At 44.9% G+C, this 17,823-nt stretch overlaps 1 long non-coding RNA gene across 1 annotated transcript; it reads left to right on the top strand.

Annotated features, from left to right (window-relative positions):
• Nucleotides 1–2,711: 2,711 nt before the first annotated feature.
• LOC143476921 (uncharacterized) lies at nt 2,712–16,488 on the top strand. The gene is made up of 4 exons (XR_013121419.1): nt 2,712–3,029; nt 14,595–14,705; nt 15,907–15,946; nt 16,110–16,488. It is a non-coding gene; the product is annotated as an uncharacterized LOC143476921 (long non-coding RNA).
• Nucleotides 16,489–17,823: the final 1,335 nt, after the last annotated feature.

Here is a 17,823-nt window from a genome sequence, read left to right as displayed (position 1 = left end):
GTCATTAGGCAAGAATGTGAGTGAACAAAAGCAGAGAGTGTGATCATAGATAAAGTGTCATCATTTTCACCCGCCAGCATGTATCAGGAAAACAGCAACCCGCCTGACATTACCTGCTTCACCTGGTCATTACTCTTAATACCAGCGTCTGCTCTGCAATGCAAACACAATCTCAACACACCAAAAATCCAATAGCTCCCCATCACAGTGCATGTGCCCCTCGCCACCACTGTCAGAAAATGATTTGATTTATTACGATTACTCCTCTAGTCTGAGAAATGGCATCCTGCCAAAAATTCGTGTAACCTTTTAGGTGTGGAATAACGATGTGTGGAGGAGGGAGGCGGAGCTGAAGCCACCATCACGAGCGTCACGGCGACGGGCGCACCAATTAGACGATTAATGTCACAGTGGGAATAATTGTAGAGAGAGAGTTCACCAGCAATCACCACCTCAAATGTCACATGATCTCGAATGGAGCCTCTTAGACAATCTGTAAAATTCAGTGCGTCTCCTAGAACTACACCAGTCACCCTAACAGCATGGCTGTGGACAAACAAAATACCATTTTGACAACAAGATTTTGGGGCCTCATTGTTATGCTAAATAAAACAGAGAGGCTGGGAAGGTCACAGAAGTATACACATGGATGTGTTTAAAACAGACCTACGGGGACGCCCAAGGTCCTCACACCTCCTTGAAGTGTCTGGGACTATTAAAGCTGTGGACAGCTGGCCTCAATACTCTCCTCACAGACATGTGTGAGTAACCTGGGCGTAAATACACCCTCTCCTAAAGTAGGCCTTTAACTGCATCAAATTAAGAACTTCAAAAAGTGCAGAGTCCATACTTCAAAGCAGGCAGGAACAGGAAGTGGCCCCTGGCAGAGGGCAGAGGGGATAATGGCTGGATTGAGTGCAGGTGGTCAAAGCTTTGTGTCTTTAATTCAACCCCCTTGTCCTTACATGGAGGACAAGAAACAGGAGGGCTGGGACCGATGAAATCGACTTCAATAATTCAAGGAGCACATAAACTCTGGCCACTTTAACTTCTGCTGTGCTGGTTATCTCAGGGCTTGTATCAGTTTTGCTACCACAGTCTTTACCTCATAGACAGCAACCCAAGAACAAACCCCAGGACCCCTCAGACAGAAGTAGACCAAACTCCAAACTTGGACTGTGGACTATGATGGACTGTGATGTTCTAGGGTGGAGTCTAGGACAGAGGAAACACATGACCCGGGAAAGGTCAGGGAAAGGTCAGGGTAAGGTAAGAAAAGAGGCGAGTGATTGGCTGGCTGATGAATTGAATCGGTAGACATAATTCTACGACTACACAGTGTGATGCACTACTCTGAGCACTGTGTTCTCTCTCTCTCTCTCTCTCTCTGAGTAGTGTTTCTGTGTGGGGTCCATTTTCATCCCAATAGCACCAACTGCTACTAATTACTATGTAGAAATAGGTTTTATCTTAGTGAAATCAATACTACGGAAAAAAGTTTGTAGTGTGAGAAAAAAAAACAAAACTACGTTGTTAAGGAGTAATGCTACTGGAGCAGAAATATGAATATGTGGTGATTCTGTCCATACCTTCTAGTTCTAAAGTGCACATGTGCTCTTCTTGCTGGAATTGGACTGAGAGCTGAAGGATTTTCCTTCAATCTCACAGCAGTGTCGGTCGGCGAGGCGGTGCTCTGCTCTGACTTTGCGGTGACTTCGCGGTGACTTCACTCTTTTTGATGCATTCCTCAGTAAAATCCATTACTGAGAACTGAAAGTTATTGTGTGTAATAAGCGTGTGTGTGTGTGTCAGCACTCTCAGTGATGATGGGTTAAGGACTGTGTGACAGCTTCCTGTTTGGCTCCCTCGACACGTAACCACGGCGACGCTGCTGCACACATCTGCTCTGACACGTGCCCTGTTTACCGAGACGCACAGTCAGAACTGGACGTAAATGAGACCCGGTCCATCCAGGGCAGAACCTGCTCTTTTGTAACTCAGCTATTTTATTTTGTAAAGCGAGTTAATGCCTCTGCTTCTCCTCTATGGGGGGGAATAGGCTGCAGTGTAAAAGCATCATTTCTAAACACAGCAGTGACAGCTGGATGTCTCATATGGGCCATCACTGCTGCAGGCAAGAACTGCACACAGCCTCTCTTATTCCCTTACATCACCCAGCTCTCCTATTGGCTCTTTCCCCATCATATGGAAATAAAGGCAAATAATGAACAGTAATTTATGCTTTTGTTAACTATGTTGACTGTTATGCAAAATAACATCCCCTGTGTCCAATCAGAAGTTCTCGAGCTATTTCCATCAGACCCATTACTCAATTTAAACCTGCTACAGAAAACCTCCACCAATAACGAGAGTGCGTTTTACATACTGAGTGCCAACACACATTGCTGCTGGCATAAGTGAAATATTTGTGTTTTGTAGGTCTATCAGGTCTCTGTGAACCCTTAAGAGACACAAAATGTCAAAATAAATCAGAAAAGACAAGACTGTGTTGGGCGCAGAGGACTGCAAAGACCAGCTCACTTGGATACTCTTCATAACAAGCTTACACACAGGCAGTAAACTGATTTAAGAGGGGCCCCAGGTTCAAGGTTGGTGAGGCGAGGCCATTCGTCATTTTCTCTAAATGTAATCATGATTCAATTTAATCAGCTGCAGTTGGACAAAAAGACATTATCTCCGCCTCCCGCAGCAAGGCCAGGACAGTGTGAGAGAGTCTGCCAATAATTTCACACATATAAACGAAATACAGAACCAGAACAGTGACTTGGAAGTCTCACCGTGCTCATAGAGTTTCCATGGTGCATTACTCCAGTGCTGGGTGCACAAGGGGGTGTGAATCCAGCACTACGCAGCTCAACTGGCGCCCGACGGGGCAGTGGGTCTCCGTCTCAGCTGGGCGCCTCACACACCGCACAGGGTGGTGTCTGCTGCTCAACAACACACAGCAAGAAGCTAACGGAGCAGCTTGTACCTGCGCTGGGATGGGCTTCCCCAGGAGAACCCCACGCGTGAGTCCCGTACTGGAGCTAATATTACAGCATACTCTTGAATATTGTATATTTTCATTTTAAAACAGTGCTAGATGTAGTGTTGATTATGGCTGTACAGAGCAGTGATTCATTACTACTAAACATCACGGTCTATTCTTCCCTCTGCCGAGCAGCCTGTCCCCACCGCTGTAGTGGCGGTAATTACTGATAAGTGGATGAGAGCCGCTGCAGATGACTGAATTTAGGACTGTTGATTTAGTGCGCTGAACAAATGTGATGCTGTTTAATGTTTGATTAAGAGGCTACATCACTGACACGGGGAAACAGAGTCAGGAAACAGGGCAAAATGTAAACAATCATTATAGTTACTGAAGCCCAGAAAAGATCACACACTCCTGTACACAACAAAAACACCATCATGGCAGGATTACAGATATGATCATGACAAGTGAGTCATGTTTGTGGACTTTGACAGTGCAGTTATTTCACAGAATGCAGATATACATTTGAGATGCAAACAGCTCAATACACAGCCCCATAGAAGAATAATAGAGTCTATGAAGTATCAGACAGAACTACCACAAACCACTTAGAAACAAGCACAAAGCAATGAAACTGTCCCTGAGTCCAGTGTGAAGACATGGTGCTGGCTTAAATCATGATAAAATCAGAACTAGAAAGAACTACAGAGCAGTAAAAGTAATCGCACCTCATTTCTCTTTACTGCTGTGCTGGGCACTTCAGATCTGGGAAATTACGACCACTGCATATGGCCTGCAACACACCGTCGTTACTTGTAAATTTCATTCATGAGACATTACACACTTCCAAGCCAAGTTGTATGGTCACTGGCCAGTTGTGAAGGTCACTGAAGAATGTCAGAGAATTTGGGATGACAGCTCAATATAATCCGTTTCAATGTATTTTTTTAATGAGGCATGAATTAGTTTGTAAAACAGTGGGCTAGAGTCTTGGGATGGTTTTCACAAATTGGTCTCTTGACTCTGCACTTAATTGTAGGGCAAAGGCAGCGCTAATTTGTTGACATTGCCAAAAAAGACGAGACTTAGTTGAGGTAATTGAACCTGGAGACACTCGGTCCCCAGGCATGTTAATTACTTCACCGTTACTTCATATTTAATGCTTGGCTCATTAGCTACACGTCACACAGGAACACAGACTCACACCAAAAGGCAAACTTGAAAAATGAAATCTTGATCATGATTCACCATTTATCATATAATGCTCATATAATATGAGTATTTTTTTGTTCTGTTTTAAGGCACCGCAGTAACACTGATGCCCCTAGCCTAACCTTCAACATACACAATGCAACAACAACCATTAATATAATAACAAAGGAAAACTAGTTGTGATGAGATAGCAAAGGATTAAGGCCATAGCAACGCAAATTCTTTCAGGAAATAAAATAAATGAAGCAGCCTCTGTAGCAGCGTTACAGCGAGTGGTGCATGTGACACACACACTGCTTAATGAGTCCCGGTGGACACAGATGCTTCCCGTCTGGGTCAAACACCCACTGAATGAAGAACAAAGCAACCAAAAGCCGGGCCTTTAGCTCCGCCCTCCCTCCTCCCCTCCCTGACTGCTTTAGAACAGCCCCAGCTGGACCAGCGTCTATGCTGGTTTAATTTTCCATTCATTTTACACACACTAATAAAACCCCAAATTAGCTGTTTTTTTCAGTTGCACAGCAAAACCTAAATTATAATTAAATAGCAAATTGAATAGCAAAGGCTGTTAGAGCAGATTGGTGTTACTTCACTGGCAAAATGTCATGAAACACGTGCACACAAACCACACAAACCCCACAAACCCCACACTTTCATATAGCTGAACAAAGGGGAGAGACACACTAACACTACACACACTAAACTTAGGGAGAGAAGGAAAAGCTTCCAGGAAGGTTCATAAGCATGACACAGCAGATTTGTAAAGTTTTCATAAGAATGATTTATGATTTGTAAAATTCTCATAAGCTAGGGTGACCAAACGTCCGTATTTCACGTCCTGTCTCGGGCGTCCCAGGTTTTTTATTTTTAAGTGAGGAAATGTCCTGGTTTTTAAATTACCTTCATTGGACTTCATTTATTATTGGGGTTTATGTTGTTGACTTTTATTGAAAAGCATTTTTAATAAACCAACTGTAAATATCACAGCTACAAGGTGTCCTGGTTTTCCCAAATGAATATATGGTCACCCTACATAAGCATGACACTGAAGATCTGTAAAGTTCTCGTATCTTTTAGACTAATTGACAGAAATAGGAATTAATGCATTGGAAGGAAAAAAATATATGATTCTTACAATGCTATTTCAATCCATATAGATATAGAATACTTTTCACTTTCTAGAGCTACAGGAGCTTTAGAGCTCAAAATAAGTGAAAGTTTAGACACCATAACAGTATAGGGTGGGTCTCCATCAGAGAACAGCCTAGATAACAAATTGTTAGTGCATTTTGTTCAGTATGGTATTAGAAACCATCTCGAGGGATTTGCAGTTTCCTTTAATAATGGGGGAAAACTCATGACCTTAGCCGGAGCCCGTTCATCGTGCTTATTGGAGCAACATAAACTGTTTTGAATACTCAGGGCTGGTAGTCCACTGGGGACAATTTAGCCCTTAAGGTGAAAGAGTTGGGTTGAAAAGCAAGTCTGAAGCACTGGAAGGAAGTACTAGCTTCATTCTGCAGGAGAAAAGCTCTGATTCTCCAGAACTACACTACACTATACTACAGGAGAAAAGGCTTGATTCTCCTGAACTACCCTACACTACCTTACCCTACCTACACTACCCTACACACACTACCCTACCCAACCCTACACTACCCACACTACACTACCCTACACTACCCTACCCACACTACCCTACCCTACCTACACTACACTACATTCACGGCATTTAGCAGACGCTCTTATCCAGAGCGACTTACAAAGTGCTTTGCTTCTGATCACAGAATACATCCTAGGATACATACACTACCCTACCCTACACTACCCTACCTACACTACACTACACTACACTACCTACCCTACACTACCCTACCTACACTACACTACACTACCCTACCCTACCCTACCTACACTACACTACCCTACCCTACACTACACTACCTACACTACACTACCCTACCCTACACTACCCTACCTACACTACACTACCCTACCCTACCTACACTACACTACCTACCCTACCTACACTACACTACCCTACCTACACTACACTACACTACCTACACTACCTACACTACACTACCCTACCTACACTACACTACACTACCCTACCTACACTACACTACCTACCCTACCTACACTACACTACCCTACCTACACTACACTACACTACCCTACCTACACTACACTACCTACCCTACCTACACTACACTACCCTACCTACACTACACTACCCTACCCACCCTACACTACACTACCTACACTACACTACCCTACCTACCCTACACTACACTACCCTACCCACACTACACTACCCTACCCTACACTACACTACCCTACAATACACTACCCTACCTACACTACACTACCCTACCTACACTACACTACCCTACCTACCCTACACTACCTACACTACACTACCCTACCCTACACTACCTACACTACACTACCCTACATTACACTACACTACCCTACAATACACTACCCTACCTACCTACACTACCTACACTACACTACCCTACCTACACTACCCTACCTACCCTACACTACCCTACCCTACACTACACTACCCTACACTACACTACACTACCCTACCCTACATTACACTACACTACACTACCCTACCTACCCTACCCTACCTACACTACCCTACACTACACTACCCTACAATACACTACACTACAATACACTACCCTACCTACCTACACTACCCTACATTACACTACAAGAGAAAAGGCGTAATTCTCCTGAGCTGATCACTACACTGGTACTGAAATATATTGCTTGCTGGAGCTGTGAAGACAGAGGTGATGGGTTCTGAGCATTATTGTCTTTTTTTCTTAACACTGTTTTTGGACTTTTTATTTATTTATAATGAAGGGTTGGAGATGGGATCCATATGGAAGGGGAGAATGGTCACATTAGATTAGATGTAAAAACAAAAAAAAATTAGATTATTTCATTTATCATTGTGATCACTTACTGACTGCAGAGGCCCAGTCATGTGATACATTTTTATAACCAAGCTATAATTGAAAATAATACGAGGATATAATAAATATATATCCAGGTTGTCATCACAATGTTGCCTACATATTTGAGGCGCTTACATACACCATTCCATGCTGTAAAGGTCTCGTTGAATAATTGAGTTCTTCACCTTTCCATGTGTGTTTATTTCTGTGTTTATACCTCAGCTTTTCTTGTGCAGGTCCTTCAGTGAAGAACCTTTTTATGTTGAATATTTGTGTCTCCAAGCAGGTCATTTGTTCTCGTCTAAATGTGCACAAAATTGCTAGATGCATCACCAGTGGGGCAATAACATCCTTCATAACAAATTCTTTTTTTATGGTTCAATTGGCAAGACATATTAATAAAAACAAGGACATGGAAAACAATTTATGGCCATGTTTAGACTCCCCAAGCGGGCTCAGAACACTTCTTTATTTCTCCTCTATCAATACCCCAGTGATCAGGTCTAATAAATCAAATGTCGGCGTAAGCAATAGGGCACGCTGCAGAGCGTCACCACATGACATACTCAAAGAAAAACTGTCCCCCGGGACAACATGCCACCAACCACTCAAACATCACTCTTCTAGTTCAGCTTCAAATACTCTACACACGCAGTACAGACTGAGATGTGAACACTTCACTGATACAGACGCCAGCACTGTACGTGTGGCCGTGGAATATGGACTCAGACCCTCAACCTGCATCTTCAAAAAAGACAAAAAATTTCAGCACAGTGTTTGGTGGAGATGAGGGAGAATTAGGGTGAGAGGACGTTGAAGGTTGTGATTCAGCATCACCCCAACATTCACTCATGATTTCCTCTCACTCAGAATTCAACAAGTCGCTTCCTCCTTCCATGCAAATGTGAGTGTGTGCTGCCTTTAGGAATATGGATGAACACAGAGGGGATGGCATACACACACCCATTATGAACCGCAGAAAGGAAAACATCGAGAAAGAAATAGTCAATAGAGCAAATGCTATACAGACCATATAGTCAAATGCTATTAGCATATGGAACCTGTAGTCTAAAGCTATTAGCATATGGAACCTGTAGTCTAATGCTATTGGCATATGGAACATACTTTCTTCTTTGCCCAAAATACAAATCAGTAAGTTCTTCAAAACTTTAATAATGCATTCCATCCCACCAAACTCTGAAAACTTTATGGTACACTTGGAGAGGAAGTGGAGACACTGACTGTAGCACATAATTATGCTTCAGCTTTGTGAAGTGCTAGGAACACTAAATAAAAGACTATTGTACTGGCGCACAGCACTTGGGTACAAATTTCCACAGAAAATTATAGCAATTACATGTGAACTGAAACAGTTGTATGTATAAAACTGGAACATGTCTCATGAATCATAACATTCATGTTAAAGAATAAGACTGTTCACCCTGTAGTGCTTCTTTAATGAAAACTCTGACGTGTCTTCGTGTACCATACACTGCGTACATAAAAAATTAAATACATGTTTACGTTATTTTTAAAGCCCTCAGCACTCTCCAACAATATGAAGGAAAGTTGGGTAGTCACTCTGTCAGCAGTTTAAACGAGTACATAAGATTCTACAAGTAAATTATACATTTACAAGGTGGTTCATTACTGATTTATTTGTTGTAGGGTTCCTCTAAGGTCATGGGGTAATAATTCTCACCATTGTTTGCTGTGGAACTGAAGAGATATTTCCAGTGGTCAACAAGATGAGCAGCATTAAAGCACCGTGCCCCAACACCGTGCCCCAACACCATGCCCCAACAGGGCTCCACCACTCAGCTGCTGCCAGACTCCCTGTGCAAAAATAAATAAAAATGTAGAGCGATATTTAGACGATGCAGAGAGAGGCAGTCATTCTGCACTTCCATGGTGTGAGATAGATGGAGACAGTTAGTGCAGACGAATGGGAGGCTTGTTTGGATTTCTTAAGGCATTTTCTGTATTTACTCTGCATTTCCCCTCCCTTACACAGCCAGACTTGTGACTGTACCAAACAGCAACAGCGCCACCTAGCTGTCTGGTTCCTGGTGGGGGCTCAGTGACATTGGACTCCTAACAAATCCCTAACAAAATACAGCCTCGTCCTAACCAACCTCTTGCTCATCTTTGTCTGACACTTCCATTTGCCGTAAGGAAACGATTTTCAGGGTTTCAGGAAAATGATGGGATCATTTTTTATTTGGAGACGATAAATTGTACAAACACTGAGACATGAAAAGTGCAGCCAGACAGCAGGACTGTGATGTCCACAACTCTGGGGCCCAAACGGGCCCGAGTCTCTGGAGAAACAGGCCCGAGTCTCTGGAGAAGGAAGGTCTTTCCAAAGCTGCCCATAATTGCATCTAATCCCTAAAGAGGTATTTTGCTTTGCTCATTGTGTGATGAGCCCTGCAGGACTACATATGAAAATCAAGTACATTTTGTTAATATGTTCAGACACGTTATAATGTAGAGGTCACTGCATCTTTATAAAGTTGAGGTCACTGCATCTTTATAAGGTTGAGGTCACTGTATCTTTATAATTTAGAGGTCACTGTATCTTTTTAATGTAGAGGTCACTGTATCTTTACATGCCTTTGCAAATACACATCCTGTCAATGCAAACATGAAGGTGTACCAGATTTATACACTCTTACCACTACATACACCAGTGTGAACACTAAATATTGTAGAAGATACTAGCTCCATCAGAAATACATGCAAAACCTAAATTGATTTAATTGGGAGGAAAAAAAAGTTTTAAACCACCTTTAACCTTGACCTCTGGGTCTTCACACTTGGGCAGCCAGCAGCACTAACCTGCAAGGACTCTGCAACAGAACCGTAAACCAGTGATGACTTGGGCTGCAGAGCAGCAACTGAATCGCAAACCAGTAGAGAGGGCGGAGATGTTAATCCATCCACCCTGAAGCTGCCAGGAGACCCAGTATGATGTCAGTGTGCTACCACCTCAGCCAGGTGACGAGCCTGAACCACAGCAAAAACAACACACACGTCAGGACCAGCTCCAAGGGACTGGGAAGTAGGGTTTCACAATCAGTGACTAACAAGTAGTCACTGGTTACTAAGTAGAAGTGTTTAAATTCCAATTAAAGCTCTTCAAACAGTCTAGCAGAGGAAGAAGATGCAGGAAATGGATCTATCTATTTCGTTTAGGTCTTTTTGCTGTGGTCTTTGCTGTGTGTGGAAAAGTTTACATGTAGAGTGAGATCAAAGCACTGTGACGTCCCACAACTCTGCAAATGCACAATTTAACACGAGCATTAGCATGAACGCTGGAGTCAGCATGAATATTAAAATCACCCAACAGCAGAGTATCGCATCACACAGAACAGAGCAGGAGAACACAAACAGTTCAGTAAAGAAAACAAATGAAATCTGTGGAGGATGATGAATAAGAACATGCAACAGAACCCTGGCTCTAGAACCCTGGCTGCAGAACCCTGGCTCTAGAACCCTGGCTGCAGATTTACATTTACGGCATTTAGCAGACGCTCTTATCCAGAGCGACTTACAAAGTGCTTTGCATCTGATCACAGAATTCATCCTAGGAAATAGTACGGATAGGCCAGAATTCAAGATACCATTGAGTCAGACTACTACTAAACTACAGGAGTCAATGTCATTACCTACATTGCCTAACATTACAAGTTAGACATTTGCCAAGAAGCACAAATAACCATAGACAGACATACAAATTAAGAACTACGGCAAGTGGTATCAGCTGAGTTAGTGCTCTGGTAAAAACTCAACACACAGGTGGGTCTTCAGTCTACGCTTGAAGATAGCAATTGACTCTGCAGTCCTAGCAGCTAATGGAAGATCGTTCCACCATCTTGGAGCCAGGACGGAGAATAGTCTGGAGCTTTGTCTTCCATGAGACTTTAAACATGGAGTTTTGAGTCGAGCCAAGCTTGAGGTTCTGAGTGTTCGCTGTACAGATCGGCTTTTGACCATGGACATCATGTAGGGAGGGGCCAGTCCATTTTTGGCTTTGTAAGCAAGATCCCTGGCTCTAGAACCCTGGCTCCAGAACCCTGGCTCTAGAACCCTGGCTCCGGAACCATGGCTGCAGAACCCTAGCTCCGGGAACCCTGGCTCTAGAACCCTGGCTCTGGAACCGTTCAAGGAGTGCAATGGAAACCTTTGCTTTGTAAATTTCCAAGACAGATCTGACTGCTGCCACGTAGTTTGTCAAAATCCAGATAGTGAACAGTAGTTTCGTTATAAAGTAAGTCATCATTCTAATGATACTGGGTTAAACACACAGATCATCACGGATTAACACGTTTCTTATTGAGACAGCAAATATTAAGAAAGGAATGTGGCCTACTTCCATTCTTCCAGACTGAGGTAGATTTATTTAGCACATGACAACAGACCAAAGTCAACGACACCGTGTGTTATATGGGCAATGACAAATAAGACTGTTTGCATTGCTAACTTCCATAGCAATATCTGGGCTGTCACTAGAATCCCAGGTGTAGGTAAAGAATAGTAGCGATGGTGGAGTTTATAGCGATGGCTTCAGAAAGAACAGGGCACAGAAATGAATCACCTTAAAGCCGCTGTCCCCACTGTCAGACAGCTTAACTAGCAGGCAGGCGCCGACACACGTCTGGATTTGTACACCTGTGTTAGGGTTAGTCTGATCAGTCAGGAAACACCACTGCACAACCTCTACACCAGCCACTGTGATGCCGTCCCAGAGCCTCACGGCGAAGACAAGCGCAGTGGCGAGAACTCCAGTGCCAACATGTACAGAGACGCCACAGAGACGCCACAGAGACGACACAGAGACGCCACAGAGACAACACAGAGACGACACAGAGACGCCACAGAGACGCCACAGAGACGACACAGAGACGCCACAGAGACGACACAGAGACGACACAGAGACGCCACAAAAGACCAGATGGATATTATTACAATGAGAAGTGATCAACAACAGCATAGCCTTCAGGCTCCGCCCCATGTGGGTGTCCACAGGTGTCTCCAGTGCAGGTGTCTTCCAGCGGTGATGCTCCCACGTCTCCTACTCTCACCCTGCACCTGGTACACACACATCCTGCATCTTCTCTTCGAAATTATCCAATAAGAACTCATTTATTTGGCTCTTTAGACATTTTAATTTAAATTCCATAATCCTTTTGTAATCTATATATAACTTTCTTTTATGTTACAATCTATGTATCTATTTATTTAGTTATAAGGCCTGTGAAGTATAAAGTGTCCCAGACACACACAGACTCTCAGAGAGTTTTGCCCTGTGCTCGTCCGTATTTCCAAACTGGGTTGGTGTAGTAGGTCCCATTTAAGGTTTACAGTGCTGGTGTGAGTGACACTGTGAATTATCACCCCAGATAAAAGGACAACAAGCTTCGGGCAACGTTGACAGGATCAGGATGGCATGAACAATCTGCACAGGAGAAGTGTGTGTGTGTGTGTGTGTGTGTGTGTGTGTGTGTGTGTGTCTGTGTGTGTGTGTGAGAGAGAGGTGGGTATGGCCATCTTAGAAACAGATTGATGGAGAGTGAATGTGCTCAGTGGATGTAGATGACGGGCAAAGAGCTTTAATTGCAGTTGTAGAGATGCAGGACAGATAAAGAGGTGATTACACTGCAGTCTTATTTCAAAATCACACACACACACACGCAACGCAACACTGAGAGGAAATAGGAGCCATCACAGGCTGAAGTTACTCTTCCAGGAGAGAGCGCCCATCAGCTGAACGCTTTTCACTGTCAGCAACAAAAGGCTAAAGTATAAAGCTAAGAGCCAGGGACAAAAACATAAGGACTGGGGTTCAGAGGGTTCATCTCAGGTTAGGAGATGAGCTGAGAATTTAAGAGACCATGAAAATGATGGTGTGGGAGAAGGTGCCTGCTCACTGCAGCACTGAACTCAAACACACCACCCACGAAGCCCCTCCCACTGCACTCAAACACGCCACCCACGGAGCCCCTCCCACTGCACTCAAACACGCCACCCACGAAGCCCCTCCCACTGCACTCAAACACGCCACCCACGGAGCCCCTCCCACTGCACTCAAACACACCACCCACGAAGCCCCCCCCACTGCACTCAAACACACTACCCACGAAGCCCCTCCCACTGCACTCAAACACGCCACCCACGGAGCCCCTCCCACTGCACTCAAACACGCTACCCACGGAGCCCCTCCCACCGCACTCAAACATGCCACCCACGGAGCCCCTCCCACCGCACTCAAACACGCCACCCACGGAGCCCCTCCCACCGCACTCAAACATGCCACCCACGGAGCCCCTCCCACCGCACTCAAACACGCCACCCACGGAGCCCCTCCCACCGCACTCAAACACGCCACCCACGGAGCCCCTCCCACCGCACTCAAACACACCACCCATGGAGCCCCTCCCACCACACTCAAACATGCTACCCAATGAAGCCCCTCCCACCGCACTCAAACACGCCACCCACGGAGCCCCTCCCACCGCACTCAAACACGCCACCCACGGAGCCCCTCCCACCGCACTCAAACACACCACCCATGGAGCCCCTCCCACCACACTCAAACACACTACCCAACGAAGCCCCTCCCACCGCACTCAAACACGCTACCCAATGAAGCCCCTCCCACTGCACTTAAACACGCCACCCACGGGGCCCCTCCCACCACACTCAAACACGCTACCCAATGAAGCCCCTCCCACCGCACTCAAACACGCTACCCAACGAAGTTCCTCCCACCGCACTCAAACACGCCACCCACGGAGCCCCTCCCACCGCACTCAAACACGCCACCCACGGAGCCCCTCCCACCGCACTCAAACACGCCACCCACGGAGCCCCTCCCACCGCACTCAAACACGCCACCCACTGAGCCCCTCCCACTGCACTCAAACACGCCACCCACAAAGCCCCTCCCACCGCACTCAAACACGCTACCCAACGAAGCCCCTCCCACCGCACTCAAACACGCCACCCACGGAGCCCCTCCCACCGCACTCAAACACGCCACCCACGGAGCCCCTCCCACCGCACTCAAACACGCCAACCACACACAGACATCATTAGACTGTGCAGCTCTGCCAAAGTTCACTGTAGCAGTCAAAATGAGCTCCAAATGTGTTTGAAACTGCAGTTTCTTAAAGCGCCAGTGATGCTGGACATAAAACTGCACATCTTCACACTGCAACTGCACTGCCCTGTACGGCCAATGTTGAAACCTTCAGAAATTACGGAAAACCTTTAAAAGATATGCTGTGACTTTTATACTGTGAAAATATACTTTTATCACAATATTCAAAAAATATATCACATGTAACCTTTTCAATAAACCTTGATAGAAAGCATACAAAAAAATGATTAGTGACAACTGCCTACAGGCTGCTGTGATCCTGTATGACGCAGCTTTGACGAGGGTTGAACAGGCCTGGGAAACACAGATCTGAACACATCTGACAGATTTTACGTCCAACGAAAATGTCAGAAGACTGGTAAGAGTCTCACTAAAAAGATGCTATTGAGGTTGTTATGTGGGATTTTACAACAACGTAGAAGTTTAAAAGTATTCTTGAAATAAGGACCACACAGAAAGCAATGAGATAAAAATGATCTCATGTTTATGATTGCTGGGATGTCAGGTGTCTGCAGAGTTGCCCCAACTCCAGGGTATCTAAAATTAAGGGCAACTGCTTGAGGTTTTAATTATGATTATTGTAACTGACATTTGGATGACACAGATTTTGATAGGGGTTATTTGTGCCAACTAATTATAAAGTGTAACTGCTCAAAACACAGAGTTGATCCAAAATGAATAAAGCGTACATATCTTCCCCCTGATCTTACAATAGATGCTCTTTCCTTGGGATTGTTCATTCTTTGGGGTTGTTCATTCCTAAGAAGTCACACGAATCAACGGCAAAACAGAGCTAACATTAGTCAACTCCAGCCCGGAGCTAGAGACAGTTAAGGTCAGGATGGGATAAATTAAACAGTTACAGTTTTTCATGAATTCATTTGCATGAAATCCAAAGAAATCAATACAGCATTTTATAATTCCTATGAATTCTTCATGAGCTCACATGAGACCCTATTACACAGATGTTTGGAGGACGCAGGCTCAAATTATAGGAACTGAGACACATATATTAACTAGTAAAGAGAAGAACAAGAGGAAATCTTGTATCTGCAAAAGGACAGAACCAGACAGACAGGACCAGACAGACTGAACCAGAAATAACCGGGCAGGCAGGACCAGACAGAACAACACAGACATAACCAGTCATACAGTATCTTACATACAGAACCAGAAAGAACAAGACAGACTGAACCAGACAGGCAGACCAGACATAACCAGACAGGACAAAACAGACTAGACACACTGAACCATGCACCCAGAACCAGGCAGAACCATGCAGACCGAACCAGACCGGAAGAACCAGAACCATGTAGACTGAATTAGGCATACAGAACCAGGGAGACCATGCCGATGGATGACATTGCCATGCTGAGTATGGTGATTAACACTAGGAGACCTTTATGGATGTTTTGATGTTCAGAACTGAAAGGCTGAGTGAGTTCATTAGTGGGGCAGCAGGGGACAGATGTGATAATCATATGTTAATTATATGATAATTATATGCCAATGAAAAGGACAGTCCACAGACACTTATCACATTCATTATTTTTCTTTAGCTTCTGTCTGCTATCTGCAAAGTGGGTCATGGATGTAAAGGTTTGTATGTGTGTGTGTATATATATGTGTGTGGGTGTGTGTGTGTGTGTGTGTGTGTGTGTGTGTGTGTGTGTGTGTATGTCCTATTATAGAGTCCTATTGAGACGATATATATGTGTGCTGATAAGCAGGTCTTTGAACTGTGTGCTTGTGTTTATTACAGGTGATGAGTTTCACAGCCATCAGCGTGAGATGTTTGATAACATATCATGAAGCTCCAATGCGAGATTGGACCACTGAGTGGACAGAACCATTACTGGTCAACACCTCTTATCGGCTCTTATCTTAGCTCACTCTTCACCGCTCCAACCCAAAGTCATCGCCTGGAGCACAACCAGTTCATCATTTCATCCACTGCAGGGACAGATCAAAACAATGGAAGTGTTTTCTGTCTATGCTGCTCAGTGTGATAAGAAATAGTGGATGAATTCAGCAAACTAAAGCCTGACACCTTCTAACTCAAACACACCAGCTGACCGACCGAAAATGATCTGAACTGAATGGCCTGCAACTTAATCCAAATAAAGAATTGGGAATCTCCATCTCTGAGGCCCTGTTTGCCAACTCTAAAATCATAGGTGTGCTCTAAAAGCACTTAAATCATATACAGTGCACAAGTTATCAGAGGCTGTCTCTCAGTTTAGGACATTTGAATAATGGGATTTTTTTGTAGAAGCCAACAAGAGAAAGGGCCACACCCACTTACACACCATCCCACAATGGGCCACACCCACATACACACCATCCCACAATGGGCCACACCCACATACGCACCATCCCACAATGGGCCACACCCACATACACACCATCCCACAATGAGTCACACCCACATATGCATCATCCCACAATGGGCCACACCCACTTACACACCATCCCACAATGGGCCACACCCACATACACACCATCCCACAATGAGTCACACCCACATATGCATCATCCCACAATGGGCCACACCACATACACATCATCCCACAATGGGCCACACCACATACACACCATCCCACAATGGGCCACACCCACATACACACCATCCCACAATGGGCCACACCCACATATGCACACCATCCCACAATGGGCCACACCCACATATGCACCCTATCCCACAATGGGCCACACCCACATATGCACCCTATCCCACAATGGGCCACACCCACATATGCACCCTCCCACAATGGGCCACACCCACATATGCACCCTCCCACAATGGGCCACACCCACATATGCAACCTCCCACAATGGGCCACACCCACATATGCACCCTCCCACAATGGGCCACACCCACATACGCACCCTCCCACAATGGGCCACACCCACATACGCACCACCCCACAATGGGCCACACCCACATACGCACCACCCCACAATGGGCCACACCCACATACGCACCCTCCCACATTGGGCCACACCCACATACACACCCTCCCACAATGGGCCACACCCACATACACACCCTCCCACATTGGGCCACACCCACATACACACCCTCCCACACAGGGTCATGCCCACATACATGAGGTTTTATTCTTCTGATTGTAGGCACACCACCCAGGTCGCTGGATGATTATTACAGAAATAATATAATCTAAGTGTCATCCCTATAATAATTATCTATAATAATAATCTTATAATAATATAATCTGTCATCCACACACCAGCCCCTACACCACATTTCAAACATCATTTAAGTGTCAGAGCTGCATGATCATTACAGTGTTGCATGGCACATGAATCATAACCTGCTTTACAGTTTTGATCATAACCTGCTTCTCCGTTTAAATCATAACCTGTTTTCCTGCACTATAGCCAGACTGAACCAATGTGGCCCATTCTGAACCAGAGGTCCATCCCCAAGAACATATCTCATAACTACAACAGGG

Source organism: Brachyhypopomus gauderio, chromosome 15 (genome assembly GCF_052324685.1).
Source record: "Brachyhypopomus gauderio isolate BG-103 chromosome 15, BGAUD_0.2, whole genome shotgun sequence".
In the NCBI taxonomy this organism is placed as follows: Eukaryota; Metazoa; Chordata; class Actinopteri; order Gymnotiformes; family Hypopomidae; genus Brachyhypopomus; species Brachyhypopomus gauderio.
Note: the sequence above shows the minus strand (reverse complement) of the source record. Positions and strands in the feature narration are given on the sequence as shown.